General features: G+C 37.0%; 1 protein-coding gene across 2 annotated transcripts in view; it reads left to right on the top strand.

The window, feature by feature from the left end:
* The first annotated feature begins 8,755 nt into the window (after positions 1-8,755).
* Positions 8,756-19,890, top strand: part of LOC106074359 (protocadherin gamma-B2-like) — a 206,518-nt gene continuing 195,383 nt past the window's right edge. The window contains exon 1 of one of the 2 annotated variants that reach the window (XM_056038028.1): positions 8,756-9,216. The gene's annotated coding sequence lies outside the window, so the exon portion shown is untranslated. The remainder of the gene's footprint in view (positions 9,217-19,890) is intronic. The other variant, XM_013235125.2, reaches the window with a different exon arrangement.

The raw sequence follows: 19,890 nt of genomic DNA on the forward strand, positions 1-19,890 counted from the left end.
TACTAGCTGATTATTGAGAGTTGATTAGGTCTACTAGCTGATTATTGAGAGTTGATTAGGTCTACTAGCTGATTATTGAGAGGTGATTAGGTCTACTAGCTGATTATTGAGAGGTGATTAGGTCTACTAGCTGATTATTGAGAGTTGATTAGATATACTAATAATTAGGTCATATTGAGAGGTGATTAGGTCTACTAGCTGATTATTGAGAGTTGATTAGGTCTACTAGCTGGTTGTAGAGAGGTGATTATATCTACGAGCTGATTATTGAGAGTTGATTATGTCTACTAGCTGATTATTGAGAGTTGATTAGGTCTACTAGCTGGTTATTGAGAGTTGATTAGGTCTACTAGCTGATTATTGAGAGTTGATTAGGTCTACTAGCTGGTTGTAGAGAGGTGATTATATCTACGAGCTGATTATTGAGAGTTGATTAGGTCTACTAGCTGATTATTGAGAGGTGATTAGGTCTACTAGCTGATTATTGAGAGGTGATTAGGTCTACTAGCTGATTATTGAGAGGTGATTAGGTCTACTAGCTGATTATAGAGATGTGATTAGATCTACTAGATTACTATTGAGAGGTGATTAGGTCTACTATCTGGTTGTAGAGAGGTGATTATATCTACGAGCTGATTATTGAGAGGTGATTATGACTACTAGCTGATTATTGAGAGGTGATTCGGTCTACTATTTGATCATTTGGTCTACTAGCTGACCAACACATATATTAGCTGATCATTCAACTAGCTAAAAATTGAGTGTTGACTAGATCTACTTTCCCTTTAGCTTATTATTGAAAGGGGAGTAGGTCTACTAACATAAAATTAATAGGTAACCAAGTGTCATTACGGTAATTAAGTCATCTTGCTTATTATTAAAAGATGATTAGGTTTAAACTGAGAGATGGATAAGTTTAGATTGAGAGGTGGATAAAAAATTACATTGAAAGGTGGATAAAAAATTACATTGAAAGATGGATAAGCGTACTTGCTTACGTTGACCAACTGTATGTGATTATCATTGAAAGTTCATTCAATTTACTAACTTTTTATTAGGACTACCTTCTCATAATTAAAAGGGCGGGGAGGAAGGGGACTAAGTCTCATCTACAATCATAGACAAGTGAAAAAGTCTACTTACCTTGGAGAGTTGACTAAGTCTACTTATCCTTAAGGGATGACTAAGATTACTTATCCTTGAGAGGTGATGAAGCCTTCGCCAAATCTTTAAATAAAAACTTCGAAGATAATATTTTACTATTATTTCAAAAAAATTTTGCTGTTTTTGTGATAATAAATTGCGATTTTGTTTACAAATGTGTTTGATCTTGGGTCCATCGTGGATATCGGAGATCTGTGACAGTAACTAGAGTGCAGTCATTAGAAGATCAAAAATGAATTCTAGTTTGTGATCAGGTCACACGGTGCAAAATAATTTTCTAGAAAAAAAAAAAAAGGAACCACTGGCTGTGATTTCATGGCGGCGTATTTGTAGCAAAAAAAATAATAATAATAATTTTAAAGCGAATTATTGTTGAACGTGTAAATCTTGTAAAGAGAAATTAGATACTCGGAAAAGAACAAACAATGAAATATATAAATACTAGCAAATTTTTCATTTATTTAATAACATGCAGCAATGGTAGTGTCTTACATCAAAAACATATTTTGAAAACTAGAAGACTATCACGTTCCCAGTAGCCCTATCCATTATAGACAACATGTATGAAACAAAGGTGATGAGTTACTAATAAAAATACAGATTTGATAAATGCTAGGACGCTGTTTCTACTTACACCACAAGCGCATTCTTAAGAGTGATCGAGCATCAACGAAAGGCGGTAAATATTTTTATTAAAAAATAATGGTGAGCATCCTTTGGTAAACTTTGTTCCTCAAATGGCCGTTTCATTGCGGACACACGCACAGCTGATGTGGCATAGAGAAGAAATATATTGGAGAGCTTCCTGGTGTGCTCGGCCCTCGACCTTGCCTCCAATCCGAGGCTCCTGTGATAAGAGTCAACAGTAATTGGGATGTGACAAATTTATATTTGCATGGATTCCTTCCAAAGAGAACAATAGTTTCAAGGAAGCCTTCTTAGGTCTAGAGTTGCAATATTTAAAACTTGATCAATAAAATCCTTTGTGAATTATTGTTCTTGATTTCAGTATGTAAAGTGCGGGATACATTGTCAATAACGCATTTAGCATTTGGAAAATGTACACTACGAGTCATGACCTGGCTTACATACAAGTAATAGACATAACAACCTTCAAAATCAAAATGGTAGAGTTTAGAAAATTAAAAATAGCCATTGGAAGTAGTTGGTTTTTTTTTTTTTTCTACGTGGGTCATCGAAAGATGATTAAATGAACGTAAGGACTTATTGAATTCGCGAAAGCTTCCACTATATTAAAATTCCTGACATATTTTCACTCTATCGCACTATCACCTGTCACACCCTCTCGTGTAGACAGACTACTACAGGAAGATATATTTGCCAATGAGGTAGCATAGAGTCACTGGTACTTTGAGACAAGCACAAACAACTTGTCTTGGTTTGAGTTATGAATTGTCTCCCCCTGCGTTTAATCAATCACTGCTGTCCGCTCTATCAAAAAAAAAAAGGGGGGGGGGAGGTCAGTTATCACTCTCCACCATAGTCACGATTAGTCAGGATAACAGCCTGGAAAAACTAGTAAACAAACGAACTTCACGCTGCGTTAGGACTTTAAATAAACATAACTGCCCCCCCCCCGCCCCCAACACAAAAAAAAGATTGCCACTTGGCGTCCACTGACCAGCAAGCAATGTGATACCCAGAGAAAGGTGTGAGTTATCTCTCCTTGTCTCGTTAACACTTCACACACACACACACACAATCCTCAGGTACGTGTAATTTTACCTGGATGTCCCCAGGAGGTTGTCTTCTAGTCATGTACAGATTTGTACCTTGTTTGGAAAGGGATCTAGTTTAAAAAAAACAACAAAAAAACTTTGACATTCCATCGTGTCGTCTCACAAAAGTGAAAGAGGGGGGGGGGGAGTGGTTGGACATCGAGGTCAAAGTTGAGTCCACCTGTTCATAAAGGGAACAATAGCTTGTGATATGTTGATATTTTCTTACGTTTCCAATTTTCTCAACTGAAATTTCAGTGATTCTCAACCTGATGAGGAAAAAGAAAAATTTCCAAAGGATAGTTAGACTGATCACTTCAAATTCTCGCTGACGTGGACTTTAGACTTTGCTGAAGGTCCCATGCCTGCCTGAAGAGAGACACGCGAAAGCGAAATTCTTGTCTCCATCTGCCCATCATGCACATATACAGAATCCCTGCCAGGAAGTCAGTTTTCTATGTATAGCTCAATATTGCTGAGACCTTTCCTGCAATAAGCATCACAGTTCTTAGCAAGATATTTGTGCTGGAGTTCGGGTCATGCCTCGCAAATATGACACTCGCGTATGGACTAACAGTACCGCAAGGGCCGCCTCTGATCCTCGTTTTCCCTTTACCGTCAGACAGGTTAAAACTTGTTAGGCTGTGTCTTTTGCAGATAAATCAAACGGAGGTAACACTCAACGAAATCCAATAACACATTTTTTTCACATGCGAAAAGCGAAAAATATAAGGTGGTAATGAATGTCGTTCAATAATAAATGTCGATGTCCATAACACTGCCTCTAAAGCCTTCAAAAGTATTCAGTTTACTTTTCGCTATTCTTCCCCAAAACCTAATCTAGTATTTGTCAAGTCAAACTTTCTTTGTTCATGAAACAAACAACTAATTCCTTATTGTTCCATACCGATCTACAAAACATGTCCAAGTGTAATGCAGGAATCGTTCTAATATTTGGTCAGTCTTTGAACATCGATACATTCATTTGTTGATAGTAGTTCATACCTGTTCTCTGATCTATAATTCCATGCTGTCAGTACAATTAACCGATGTAGTTGTATTAAATTCTTATTGAAAAAAAAAACAAACAAACTTGAAATAAGCTAGAACAGACTTCTTTTAAAAACAAACTTAAATATAAATTTTATTCATAAATATACACAGCTTGAACTTGAAAGTAGATGTATGTGGAAACAAAATGAAATGGTAATTGAAACAAAAGATAATTCACTAAAAAGGCACGTTTTTCTGTCTCACGTCACTTGCTTATCTCCCCTTCAACTTTTAGACCAGTTTTTTTTTTTTAAATTAAATACAGTTAGGACAGACTGAATCGTGATTTTATCAAAAACCCTACAACCTACACAACCAAAACAGCCGCTCTCCTTTCCTCTTCAGGCCGGATTTATACTTTATAGTGGCTATAAAATCTTAGGGAATTTGTTTTTGTTCCCTCTTTATCTGTAACCATTTTTGGGGACAACCTTATGTTGCCTATAGGTAAACTGTTTCTCGTGGTACATTATAAACACTCCACTCCATAACCACAGATGATTAAAAAATGCATAGTGACACCAACTGCCCAATAATAAATTGGTCACAAAAGTATATGCTGTTTTATTGTCTGTCGGCTGTTTAAGGACCCAGAACTCCTGTACATTGTCACGAAACTACGGAAATATCTTTCACTTTAGACCACTATCTGGCTCGAAAATATTTTGGTTTGGATTTCGTTTTGTTTCGTTAAAAATGACAAAGTAAAAGTAACGCGACATGTTCTCATTCTGAAACGTTGAGGATTTTTATGAGAAACTTAGCCAGTGTTTCCCAAACTATTTAGCGGAAAACGTTGCTTAGTGTTTTCTTAGAGAGATGTAAACATGTGGTGGCCTGCTATTTTATTATTCCAGTAGTTCGTGGAACACCTATTCAGGTCTCACGGAACACTAGGTTCCGCGGAGCACAGTTTGGGAAACACTGAACAAAGCAATGTCAAGGATGGTACATTTAACTTCAATGTTGTCCTCAAAATAAAGAAGTTTAGCTACAGACGGAAGAACTTGAAACATTTAATTCTACACTGTTATCAAGTGAAGACATTACAATAGACTTAAAAAAAAACAAAAACATAACGACTTCTTTTATTCACTACATCGGATTCACCAAGAAGTTCACTATTTTCGTCATAGGTAGAATTTTTGTATTTCGATAGTTCACTGTTTGTATTTTTTTTTTACTTTTTTGTTGTTGTATCTATATGGCTCCTTTTGCATCGGAAGACAATGGATGCGCCCAGATGAGTTACTGGCTTTGGTTTCGTCTCGAGACGCAGCAGAATCTGGAATAACTGATCAAGCCAATTCTAAAGCTTCAGAGTATGTCACAGTTCATGCGTGTATATTCATCTGTTTTAGGGCTAGCTGATAGGGCAGTTTCAATGTTGTCCTGTCTTGGGCTATCTCCTCCCAAATACTTTCGTTGATGCCTGTGGTTCTCATGTCTCGCTTGCAGACATCTCTGTAGGGTTTGACTCCCTCCGCAAACTCAACGTATTGAATGTCTTATTGTTGTTGTTGTTGTATGAAACTAGAAATATATAAGGCTTAATATCATTCCTTTAAGGTAAAAACAGTTGAGGTTCTCACATTGGAGTAAAACCATATCTTTATAGCGTACAAAATGTCCTCTCGTCATTTCAACAAAACTCTGAGACTTTGTTGTCTACATTTCTGATTTTTTTAGCTTTGTTCTTTTTTTCTCCATCCTAAGTGCGATAACTCGATCTTGTATTTAAATTTGCAAATGACGCACGAGAAATAAAATAACACTTTCATTCTTCTGTTCAGTTTATTCACAATTCATCATCTATTCACCATTCAATACAGAACACACACACAACAAATACGACACATTTATTTAAATGTACATTTCCTTTTTATTTTCTACAACCTTTAAGTTCACAAATTGTATTCGCAAAAAAAACAACATGTTTCATTCACTGTTGAAACGAGTTGACCAGAAGCCATATGAGGGAGACATGTTTCCATTCTGAGCGTCTCTGCCAATATTCATTGAACATTTCCTATGCTCCTATTCAGAATGGCCAAGCCATTAGCCTTCAAATGGCGACATTCTTCTCTCTCCTTGTGTTTTATAATGTATCTGTTAATTTATTCTGAGTTTGAAATATACATAAAGAGACTTATTCATATATGAATGTATTTTATATCTTTCCATTGATTCTATTCAAAACATTAAAAAAAAAGGTTTTATAAGGAAATGTTATTGACTAAACAATCTTCTAGTAAAACCATGGAATACACAGTTGTACACCGAAATATGAACAGAAACTAATAAGACAAGATAACTGCCAATGTGGCTATTATTCACTATTAATGCTGGACAATGGTATGAATCAAGAGTGGTTGGGGAAGTGGGTCTGGGAGAAGCTTTAAACTCGAGTCATTCATTTCCACCACAGTGCCCTGGAGCTGTTTCCTCGTCAACTTACCCAACACAAAAAGCACACAATGGGAACAACGAATGAAAACTTCATAAGCTTTCTAAACAGTGCAGACAATAAATTGACGCACAAGCATGTTGGTATACAGTTGGCATAGGCTTCATCCATATTTATGGAAGGAATTCATTTGCAATTGTTACAGAGCAATAGAAAGTGATTTTTTTCTCTCTCCCCATCTCCTCAAGGAGGACACGACTCTTCGCTAAGCAAAATGACAACAAGCAAAATGGTAATAGAGTCATTTTAGAAATAACATTTTACTGGAGTGTTTCTTTGCAGCTAAAGGATTTAGCCATTGTTGTGTTTGTCTGTCTGTTTAAGATGTTAAGAGTTAAAAAGCTCAGAGTTGTGTTGCAGTCTGTTTGATTACAAAGACTAAGACTAAGACTGCTTTATTGATCCTTATGGAAATTTACTGTCATTACAAGGACTCTTTTTCTCATGTAAAGACAACACAACAGAAACATACACATAAATACAACAGACACAACATAGAAAGTTCATTCAGTGACTACACACAGGCATCTTGGTCCTGATCATGTTTCCTGATCAAGGAATGGCGTTGATATATATATATATATATATATATATATATATATATATATATATATATATATATATATATATATATATATATATATACATACATTTATATATATATATATATATATATAAATTATAAACAATATTGGCGCCTTTACTTTCAAAGACATTTTTTTTAAATTGGAAGGTGTACCCCATATGTACATGTAGCCAACCATGGATAAGTATATAATGTATCTACATTGATTACTAAACACATAGAGGCATTGTTTAAAAAGCAACCAAAAAGTCTTTAAAAAAAAAAAAAACATTCTCACTTTGTCCAATGCTTCCATGCCATTTATGAACTGACTTCAATTAAAGCCAAAGAAAGCTTTTACACTGGTTGGTCAATCAAATACTAAATTAGCCTTTTCCAGATTTGACAGGACATTTTCCAGCTCCAAATTGACTTTGTTTCGATTTTTTTTTTTTTTGCCGCAATCACATCCACACCTAAAATAAGGACTAAGATCTGTGTTTTTACAAACTATGAAAGCCTGTGGGATTCAACAATGAATTGATGTTTATAAATATCAGAAACTACTTTCTTTTTTTTTTCCCGTTGTAACAAAAGAAATGTTTACAATCTGCACCTAACCAGCCCGTGTTGTAATAGAAGGGATCCTTGCTAGAATATTTGTGTGTGTCCAAGTCTTTCGTTACTTTCATTGTACATGCATTTTACATAAACATTTATCACAAACGAGGTCATATTACACATTGAAGGTCTAAGGTTCGAGGTATAAGGTTCAAGGCCCAAGGTTCAAGGTCTAAGGTTCAAGGCCTAAGGTTCAAGGTCTAAAGTTTAAGGTCTAAGGTTCGAGATCTAAGGTTTTAAAAATGACCAATAGATACAAATGACATCATTTAAAAAAAAAAGGGGGAGGGGGAATGGGCGGGAATTTCAAAATGGCCGCCTTGTCGAAAATGTCAAATGCATAACACAAAAATTATTGTGGATTCCGAGAGAGTAGATGCCGGAATGTTAGTGTACGGTGGTGCTACACCATGCAGTGTAGGCTGAGTCATGAGCGATGTCAACCCACATTGTGAATTATGATACCTACCAAGGTGGGGGAAGGGGGGGGGGTGAATTAAAAAGTGAAACGATGTCCTTTCCCCGTAGAATCATCCATCTTAAATCTAGATATAGACAACAACAAAAAATTAATAATATTAAATAATCGACTTTAACCTAATGTCTCGAGTCAAACAAAAGTCGTGGGCGTATACTGGTAGTAGAGTGTCTGACCTTTGGCTCAACGATAAGAACAAACTCCCATTTACTAGTCAAGCTAGAGTAATGGAGCATGACTTGCGTATTTCCTGTATGCCTCTGTATCTTTTGTCGTGACAAGATTCATTCAACTTATACGTAATACCAACCACGATAAGTGAGCGGTAGATGCATTTAATATACTAGATATGACAAGGGGACATTACAATGTATCACATCGCAGCTATCACAAGGGAACACGAGAAATATTGTCTCGCTCAGCGTCCAGCATGGCAGGACTTCAGCACACACAATCTTGTCAACAGATCCACATAGCCCAGTGGCTCGCGCTACAGCGGTATCATGATTGTACGCGCGCCTCTGTACAAGATATTCCCCCCTCCTCCTTTAACTCTCTAGTTGTAACCCTCTCTCTCTCTCTCTCGTGTCTGTCTCCATCCCCCCTCCCTCCCGTAGTCTCCCCCCTCTTGCCAGGCCTGTCTTGTCAACTCCATCTCCTCTCCTTGTCCTCAGAGTCTGTACCCAGACGTGAGCGTGCTGCCATACTCAGCTACCAGCGTCAGAGGCAGACTTGCGCGAGAGGAACGCGAGAGCCACGGTACGATTTAACCCCCACCCTCCCTTCCACCCTCTCCAACACCTCTAGCCACACTCGCTCGCGTTTCTACTCCCCCCCCCCCCACTCGCTCTTTTTTTTTCTTTTCCTCGCTTGTGTCCTTTGCTCTCCCCCTCAAGCCCGCACTCTCCCCATCAAAAGTTTATCACGCCGGCGCGCTGTTTCCGGTTGGCGCTGCTCCTTCGATACACAGGTTGACTGGGAGTATGGGGGTATCAGGGCAATAAGAGAAGCGAAACCAAGTTGATCATTGTGAATACCTGTGGGTGGACAAGTGTGATTTCTGTGGGACAGCTCCACGGATTATCTACCTTCATGTCGGATATATCATTTGGATTATCTTATCTTCCCCGTAAGTGGCGATGTGCTTTTTGTGTGTTTTTTTTCATGGAGTTTGATTTAATTTTGTAGTTTATTTGTATAGATCTAGGTGACTAATTGCAAACATGTATGAGAGGTCTATAAATGTATAGCTGTATCATCGGCACACCTGGAGTTGTCGTCTCTTCAGCTTTCATTTTCCTATTTTGTTCATTAAAAAAAAAAAAGCTGAAGGTAATTGAACACCGTCAATAGTTGTTGTCTTTTTATAGAGAGATCAAAAGCTTATTTACGAATTTATTGATACACTCATTCTACATAATAGCGACCTGCGAGTCCACTATTTTAGAGTCTACATTTAAAATATATGACTTTAATATGACTTTAATGTTCTTTACTTGAAACCAGCGCGTCTCTAAAAGCGACTCGCTTAAAAAAAATTTAAAACAAAAATTGCGATACAAAACTTTTGTGTACAAAACAGTGGAAGCTTAATTTGAACGTCCCATTCCAATATACATGTACACTGTATTATAGTGGTGTGTATTTTCTGGACCTATTATCAATTTCACTTCTGCCTGAAGACATTCACTTTAAAAAAAAATGAAATCTCCTTCTGCACTTCCCTAGTTCTACAACCTATTAGACTTTTATCGCACACATTGATTAGAATGAATAATAGTTAGAGTGGAAGATTTCTCGATTATATCTGAGGGTAAATTAAGAAGGAATCAAATATTTTTAAAAATGACAAGTGATGACATCCGCCGACAACTGATGAGAATCGATAAGATTTAATAGATCAAATAGTCATTAGCTATTAGTAGCAAGAGTACAATGATACGACTTTCTCCCCTTTCCCTCTCTAACACACTTTCTCCCTGTCGCCCTATCTCTCTCTTATCTTTTTTTTTCACCACACTTTTCTCTTTGTTTCCATCTCTCTATCTCTTTCTTTCTCTCTCTTTTGCTCCGCACCCCCCCTTTTTTTTTTTACTTTCTCGCAAGTTCTAGGGTAGTGATGAGCAATAAATTATTAGGAACCGTGGGATAATACTGTGAGATTCGAACCAGAGTCTAACTGTGCTGAAACATCGGTTTGCTGACTTTCTTTGGTATTTGTCTCCCTTAACATTCTAGTCAACTGATTAGCTCTAAGATAAGAGATATCATTGATGTTTCTCTAAGATAAGTATCATTGTAGATTCTCTAAGATAAGAGATATCATTGTAGTTTCTCTAAGATAAGAGATATCATTGTACTTTCTCTAAGATAAGAGATATCATTGTAGATTCTCTAAGATAAGAGATATCATTGTACTTTCTCTAAGATAAGAGTTATCATTGATGTTTCTCTAAGATAAGTATCATTGTAGATTCTCTAAGATAAGAGATATCATTGTAGTTTCTCTAAGATAAGAGATATCATTGTACTTTCTCTAAGATGAGAGTTATCATTAATGTTTCTCTAAGATAAGTATCATTGTAGATTCTCTAAGATAAGAGATATCATTGTAGTTTCTCTAAGATAAGAGATATCATTGTACTTTCTCTAAGATAAGAGATATCATTGATGTTTCTCTAAGATAAGTGATATCATTGTAGATTCTCTAAGATAAGAGATATCATTGTAGTTTCTCTAAGATAAGAGATATCATTGTACTTTCTCTAAGATAAGAGATATCATTGTACTTTCTCTAAGATAAGAGATATCATTGATGTTTCTCTAAGATAAGTATCATTGTAGATTCTCTAAGATAAGTGATATCATTGTAGATTCTCTAAGATAAGTGATATCATTGTAGATTCTCTAAGATAAGAGATATCATTGTAGATTCTCTAAGATAAGAGATATCATTGTAGATTCTCTAAGATAAGAGATATCATTGTAGATTCTCTAAGATAAGAGATATTATTGTAGTTTCTCTAAAATAAAAGATAAACATTGTATGTTCTTATCGAGGGGCCCGTTAGCCATTGCTGGCTACCCACCTTGAGAAGGAAAACTCTGAATTCAAACCTCTGCTGCCTTGCAGCTATACCAAAAAAATGGAAAAGGCTTCGAAAGTCAACACTGAGAAAAAAAAAACCAGGAGCCGGCGACCCTTAGGCAGTTTGCCCTGGCAGAGTCTGCGACGCCGCTGACGCCAAACTGTATCGGCACTTGCCGTTTCTTTGGATATATCAGCTGTGTGGAAAAGGGGGAACTGATGTGTGGGCCATATTAGGATATAAAAGAGCTCTAGAAATGTTTAGCTCCAATTATTTTGTTCAATATGGCCTTATTAATACCAAGAGAAATATTCTTTTATTTAAATCTTTTTTTTACTCATATTATGTACCAGTTCTATCTAACTTGTTTTTAAATAGTTCTATGCATCAATTTTGAAGTTGGTGAGAGAGTCCCTGACTGATTTACAGCAGTGTAGACAGTACAGCTGCACAGGGCCTCACCGTCAAATAGAAGCCTCCACAGACTCAAAAATGTAAAAACTGAAATCATATGCAAATAAAACAATCAGAAAACAACATTAAAGTCACATAAATGCCTACTCCAATTTGTCATTACATAAGATTAATTTATTTTATTCTATTTAAGGTATTTTAAAAAGGATATAAATCCGGCCGTGTGTGTTAGGCGGTTTGAGAACAATAGTTAAATAGTTCAAAAGAATCAACTAATGAAATAGACCTAATTAGAATTAATTGCTGTACAGCTAGGCCCAGACATTTTATAGATGCAATACATAGGAAGAAATTAACACGCACCATAATATATTAGGCTTATAACTAATTGAACTAACTGAATCGAATTTATAAAGATATCACTGGACTCCCTAATTTGGTAACTAACACACCTGGTTTATTTAGCTATCATCTCTGATGGTTATGTTTGATGGTCAACGCAATGTCGATCGTCTTTGTAAAAAAAATCTAACGCTCTATTAGTTCCCCTTTCAGACCTTGCTATCTATAGGGCAGATGATGTTAAGGTCACCTGTTTCTTTGGCTAACGGTTAACGAGGGTGTCTTGTGGCCAGCACAACGACCAACCGCCTTTACTTTCCCTAACTAAAGATACATTAGAGCTGGGTGTACTCAGAGGCGCCCTAAAAACCCAAAATCAAAATCCCATTCTTCACCGATATTCGAACCCAGGATCCCGGGTTTGGAAGACAAGCGCTTAACCACTTAGCCACCGTGCCCCATTCACATTCTATTGATCAAACAAAAGTGGGCCGGGGTCAGGCAAGTAGGAAGTAAAGGGAAGTAATTCAGACGATATTCACAGCCGAGATTAATGAGAACATTATAAAAATAAATAATTCTTTCAATAACAAAAAATCTTTTTAATTACTTTCAAATACTTGTTGTCGTTTATTTTATTTGATGTTTTATGTATCGAACAATTTTTTTCTATATGGGCTATAATAATAAAATAATTACCTTTTCTAATACCACAAAAAGCAAAACAAATATGTTTTAATCTTAAAAAGGGATAATGCACACACCAACCCAGACCCTCAACATAGATAACATATTCCAGACAAAAAAATAAAGCCTGTGACAGAATACTAATTAAACTCTTTTTTTCAATGACAAAATACTTAAGGGATTCCTTTGTACAGACACAGGTTTTATTAATGAAACTTAAAAAATGAACATAAAGTATATATAAAGCGTGAAATACCAGGCATTCTTTCATCTATCACGCGATGACGAGATCCGACGAACGCATTTTCATGAACGTCTGTATATCCAAGATCCTTTTATCTGTTAGTTGCTCACTAAGAAACGGTCTTGATAGATTCGCAATGTATGTTTGGAAATTCGCGACAAAATGTTTTAATTAAAACTATGTATTTAATTTGCTTTGTATAAAATATAAATATAAATGTTTATGAGCAGACAAAATATTCTTTCCTTTTTTAAGTACTCGTACGCAAGTCAATTCATTTCTTTTTTTCCCTATACGACATTGCTACTTAAATCCGTGCTAATGGGTACAATTATAGAATGTAAATAAACTTTATTGATGCCTTTTTTGTTGTTGTTGTTGTTGGAGGGTGGAGCTAAGAGCTAGTGATGTCATTGGCCAAATACGTTGAGAAGAGTTAAAGAGGAAGTGCAATGCAAAAAAAAAAAAAAAACTTGGGGGGGTGGGTGTAGCGTCTAGCCAAAAATGGCTATCGAAAATGTGGATATAGAGCTTAATACGAAGTAGCCGAAGAATAGTCTGAGATTGCATGTAGTACTATTTTTGGGAGGGAGGGGGGAGGGCGGGTGGAGATGAGTAATACTAGTATTCACGACCAAAAGTGTGTGGGGGAGGGCGGGTGGAGATGAGTAATACTAGAATTCACGACCAAAAGTGTGTGTGTGTGTGTTAGGGTGTTATAAAGCGAAATAGATGATATAATTTACGGGTTTCAAATATTTGATTGGGGAACGTGAAAATTGTATAGGGAAAAAAAAACTGTGGGTGAGAGGCATCTGGTCAAAATTTCTATATGGGAGAGTGTTACAATGAACAGGATCAGAATTCCCCCCAAAAAGGGGGAGCTGTGGGGATTTCCGGTGAAAAAAAGCATTATAGGCGTATCAAATATTTCGATAAATAACTGAGTAATAGTAATACCATGGGGGGGGGGAAGTTAAGTGATACTAGAATTCTCCGTCCAAAAGTACGTGTTTGGGGGGGGGCGTTAAAAGGCGGGCCATTCTAAGTTAAAGTAACAGATACTTGAATTCACTGGCCAAATGGCTGTAAAAGATAGTTCAATTCCATGGTGTTTTATTGAAAGAGACAAAAAAAGAAGAAAAAAACAGGTGTGTGTGTGTGGGGGGGGTTCTAGACAAAATAAACAATATATAGCCTAGGAGCGAATCAATGGGCGTATCCGGCGGGTAATGTTAGAATACAAATATATGAAATACAATTTCAGTTCATTTAATTATAAACCAACAATATCAAAACCAGATGAGTCAAAACTATATCTCCATATCAGGATTAAACAACAAGAATAAAAAACAAAACATTTCACACAGAATGATGTAACTTTATTCCAAAAAAAAACCCAACAAAAACGTTTCTAATCTGAACGATAAATTTTGTTTCTTTGGGGAGAAATAAATCCTATTTCTGTGCCGGGTCTGGAAATGATTTTCGCCATGAGAATCACGAGTGTTATTGCTCTCACGTCAAGCACTTAGTCTATTAAATTTTGATTGTGTTTCCAGGGTTTACAAAGGCTATTACAAATGGCGTTCAAAGTACAAACACAAATGTGGGCATTATGTCGAATGAGAAAAAAGAAAACTCGCGAGTGAATAAAGCGCAGACTTGATGTCGGGGGAACACTCAAGTGCTTCTGTAATTTAAAACTGTTTTTCTTAATGCATAGTGATCTAACTCCCTCTCACCCCGGCCTTTTCATTTTTTAATGTTACGGAATAATGTAGATTTAATATGTTCAATGTACATACAGAAAGAGAACTATTTACTAGACTTTTCTATTAGAGATTTCCAGGTTTTATTTGAGCATGATTTCATTATCTAACAGGGTTGGATCTGAATCAAAATACTTGTGTTGATTATAATAATAAGACTTATCTTCCAGTCCGATGAATGTAATACAGTAACCACTGGGCCAGGAAGCTGCTTATGGAAGTAGGTTTTATAATTATTTACCAACGTTTCTTTCTACAAACAATAAAGGGAACTAAGTCGACTTATACTTTTTACCAGACAGACAGACAGAGCGAGCTGATGTAAGCTTTGTAAAAATATCTCCATACAACATCCATGGTACATCAAAGGAGAGTAGTCTTTTCCCAACAGAGGATAGCTCCTGTAACGTACACTGTATCAGCCAAGGTCTGCCGGCAAGGTCAACTACCTCGGGTAAAACCAGACTTGTATTAGTTTCATTTTCGAAATGAATTTCATTGGTTTCAAAATGTTAATTATTATGTTGGGCTGCATTTATTGGTTGGTTTTGCAAGAGAAGGTTGTTGATCACGTGATGACGCTCTAAAGCCCGGATGAAGCGTGTAGCTCCCAGTCAGTCTTGTACGGAATGTGTTAGTGTAAAGATGTACTAAAGTCGGTTGTAAAGATTTGTAGGGATAAGATCTAACTTGTATGTAGTTAAGAATATATATTTTATTCATATCAAGACTCATATATATTATTGAATAGATCAGTTATTCAAGTACATTTTAACCATTGTAACTATTTGTGTATAGTGTTTTCAAGTTATTAATTAAAGTAATTGTTTTTGAACGAAGAGAAGTTTCTTCATTGAATTTAGATCGTACTTAGATCATATTTGTCAAGTTGTAACTCCTAGACCTAGATGATCCTCTTATCAATTGGCAACATTCTGTATTATCGTATCATAAACATAGATCTGTCTACTTCTATACGATCATCTTATCGAAAGATCATTTCAAGATCCTCGGCAATCACGGTCATTGATGGTGCAATATAGTTCAAGTCTGATCGTGACAGTAGCGTCATCTTAGATTGTGACATCAACACCATTGAGTGACCCGTGACAGCTCCTAACAAAACTTAGCTCTTAACAGAACTTAGCCCTTAACAGAACTTAGTCCTAACAGAACTTAGCTCACAACAGAACTTAGCTCCTAACAGAGCTTAACTCCTAACGAAAACTTAGCTCCTAACAAAATTTTGCTCCTAACAGAACTTAGCCCCTTACAGAACCAAGCTCCTAACAAAATGTAGCTCCTAACAGAGCTTTGCTAAACTTAATAAGAGACCACACTATCCTTACTTCTGCTGCTGCCTACTCTCTACACATGTCGACATTAAACGTGGCGCCAATTGGAAGGGGAGGAATGACACACAGAAGAAGAAAAAAACAATTCCTATTAATTATCGCTACAAGTAAAAATGTTAACATGTGCTATAATTAATTACAACATCACTTTTTGGGTTTGTTTGTTTTTTAGAATAGAAACAGAGAGAGAGAGAGAGAGAGAATGACAGTGTCTCAGTGTGACAAGAAGATACAAATAGTGAGTGGCAGAGAGAGAGAGAGAGAAAGAGAGAGAAAAATAAAGATAATGATAAAGTGAAAAAGATGTCGTCTGCTTATTCAAATCGTCTGCTGGAGCTGGTGAACGTTGTAATTTATGAGTTTAATTAATTAAGAAATATTATGTCGCTCGCGGGTTTCTTCTAGGTGAACTACGACAAACGAAGAAATCAATATTTGAAAACAAAAATGCTTTATAGAATGAACGAAACAAAATGTGTGATTATTGTGTCAAGGTTGACTACATTTGAGTTCAATCTATCTATAATATAAGCGCAAAGTTCTTCCATTTGCTGTGGACGATAACAAAAAAAATAAAAATTAACCTGTTTTTACTTACCTTGTGTCCCGAACAACTCAGTTTTTCACCATCGAAATAGCAGAGTTTAAATTGACCAAAGACGATTTTTATTCGTAATTTCTACTTTTTATTGTTTGAAGCCGGCACCTCTTCAAGTTGTTCCTTATAGCATCCTCCTTCTTCTTCTCTCCCTTTCTCTCTCTCGCTCTATGCCTCGTTCTCTCTCTCGCTCTTCCTTTTCATCTACACCCATTTGATTGTAAATAACCTCCCCTGACGAGACTTCACAAAGAAATATGAAATTCTTATTTCAAAGCCCTGGACACACACAAAAAAATGTGGTTATAGTGTGTCAATAGAGGTGACGTCACAGAATCAGTTTTCAAGAGAAATCAGGCGACAGACGCACGAGACGGAGAGAGACAGAGGGACCGAGAGAGAGTGAGAGAGAGAGGGAATAACAACACGAGAAAAAGTCAAGACTCTTTACAAAAATCGGGTCAAAGAGTCTACCAAGCTTGGACTCTGACGCTGTATCATCTCGACATCGTTTGCTTGTATTGATCACGTGCTTTTAATGTTCGTGTTTACGCATGCGCCCAAGTTACGTTCCCTTTTCAAATTCTAACTCTATTGCTTCGACCTTGTTGCCCTCCCACTAGGATCGCTCAACCCTCAATCCTCAGTTTCTCTTATGGGATCCCAACATACAGACTTGACATAAAGCTCTACCCCCATTATATATGCATCAGTTCATTTAGTCATTGAACCTGTTGCATTATGGGCAGAGTTTCTGCATCTGCATCCTTCTGAATTAGACCTCTGTCTAGGCCCTATAATGGATATCACATAAACTTCGATTTCTGTATGAATAGACCAAGTTTATATTACTCGACTACCCCTTAGTCTGTTGGACTGATGGGGCACCATGCAAGATATTTCGCCGTCTTTCTCCATTCCTCTCTGTCTTTTGTCTTAGTTAGAGCATCTTTCAATGGCAAGCCCGTTCAAGATATCTGTGTGAATAAAAAGACATCTAAGTATAATTATAGACCTAGATATCTGTGTATATATTTTCATTTCATTTACACTAAATAATAATTTTTTTTGCTTGTTAACATCTGTGGCCTGGTACGATCTTTGACAAAGTGAATACTGTTTTTTTAATTCATTTTCAGAAACAACTGTTATAGATACTATAAAAAAACATTAAACATTTTTATAGACATTACATTAGGTTTTAACTTCAGCAAAAGACAGAGAGTAATGGAGAAAGACGGTCGACGAGTCTTGCATGGTGCCCCAACGATCCAACAGAGTTCAATAGACTAAGGGATAGGTAAAGGTAAAAGGTACATTACATTTCAGAGAGTAGACATTTCCAAATACTTTATGTCTAAGGCATTTTATAAACATTGTATTATTCACAAAAGTCATTATATTATCTTATACGCAGACAATGCCCAAGACATTCTATAAGACACAAGACACCATACTATTTTTCTTCTTCTGCGTTCCCATTTTTATGTTGGAAAGTTCAGTTGAGTAATCATACATTTGAGATGAACTGTGCAGTGGTTTCCAGAGCAAGAAGTTCTCCATACAGTTTTTCGGGGAAATAGTCTTGTTCGGGTCTCTCGATAGAGTATGCAGCTTTGAAGGGTCGGCATCCTCTGGTGATGCTCCGCAAGGGCAGGTTTCTCTAGTCCCGATTATTAGCTTCCGGAACAAATCTTGTCTCGGGAGTTTCAAGGTACTGGCTTAAGAGTTTTTAGACATTTCAGCGATGGAGCCACATTTGAGAAAACCTATAAACAGTCACGGCTAAAGGACGTAAAAAGTCACGGCTACAGGACGTAAACAGTCAAGGCTAAAGGACGTACATAGTCACGGTTACAGGACGTACATAGTCACGGCTAAAGGACGTACATAGTCACGGCTAAATGACATACATAGTCACGGTTAAAGGACGTACATAGTCACGGCTAAAGGACGTACATAGTCACGGCTAAAGGACGTACATAGTCACGGCTACAGGACGTAAACAGTCAAGGCTAAAGGACGTACATAGTCACGGTTACAGGACGTACATAGTCACGGCTAAAGGACGTACATAGTCACGGCTAAATGACATACATAGTCACGGTTAAAGGACGTACATAGTCACGGCTAAAGGACGTACATAGTCACGGCTAAAGGACGTACATAGTCACGGCTACAGGACGTACATAGTCACGGCTAAAGGGCGTACATAGTCACGGTTACAGGACGTAAATAGTCACGGCTAAAGGACGTACATAGTCACGGCTACATGACGTACATAGTCACGGCTAAAGGACGTACATAGTCACGGTTAAAGGACGTACATAGTCACGGCTAAAGGACGTACATAGTCACGGTTACAGACGTAAATAGTCACGGCTAAAGGACGTACATAGTCACGGCTACATGACGTACATAGTCACAGCTAAAGGACGTAAATAGTCACGGCTAAAGGACATACATAGTCACGGCTAAAGGACGTACATAGTCACGGTTACAGGACGTACATAGTCACGGCTACAGGACGTACATAGTCAAGGCTACATGACGTACATAGTCACGGCTAAAGGACATACATAGTCACGGTTAAAGGACGTACATAGTCACGGCTAAAGGACGTACATAGTCACGGCTAAAGGACGTACATAGTCACGGTTACAGACATAAATAGTCACGGCTAAAGGACGTATATAGTCACGGCTACATGACGTACATAGTCACGGCTAAAGGACGTAAATAGTCACGGCTAAAGGACGTACATAGTCACGGCTAAAGGACGTACATAGTCACGGCTACAGGACGTACATAGTCACGGCTACAGGACGTACATAGTCAAGGCTACATGACGTACATAGTCACGGCTAAAGGACATAAATAGTCACGGCTTCAGGACGTATCTCAGTTGTCAAAGGCGAGCCGTAGGGAAAAAAGTCTGGATCCTACAACGCACATACGAAGTATGCGGGCGAAAATGCCGCTCTAACATTGGAGTTTATTGCCACAATAAGAAATGATATAAGCGATGAGCTAGTGTCGTCTTATGACTAAATAGGCTCATGCATGTATGTCTCTACCCTGGAAATGCTTCTTGTCTGCCTTTCAACGTGTCAATTCAAAAAGAATGCATTGTTCTTAAAAATCAACATTTTCAAAGTTACAAGATTTCATTAAAAATCAAGAAGCGTGGAGTTTTACGAAACAATGATAACAAAAGGACAAGCTCACCTTTTTTTCTAAATGAAATTAATATTGATGATGCGTTTTTTTTTATGACGTCTTGCATAATGAATGACTTTCTT

The sequence above is a fragment of the Biomphalaria glabrata genome, chromosome 8 (genome assembly GCF_947242115.1).
Source record: "Biomphalaria glabrata chromosome 8, xgBioGlab47.1, whole genome shotgun sequence".
Classification (NCBI taxonomy): Eukaryota; Metazoa; Mollusca; class Gastropoda; family Planorbidae; genus Biomphalaria; species Biomphalaria glabrata.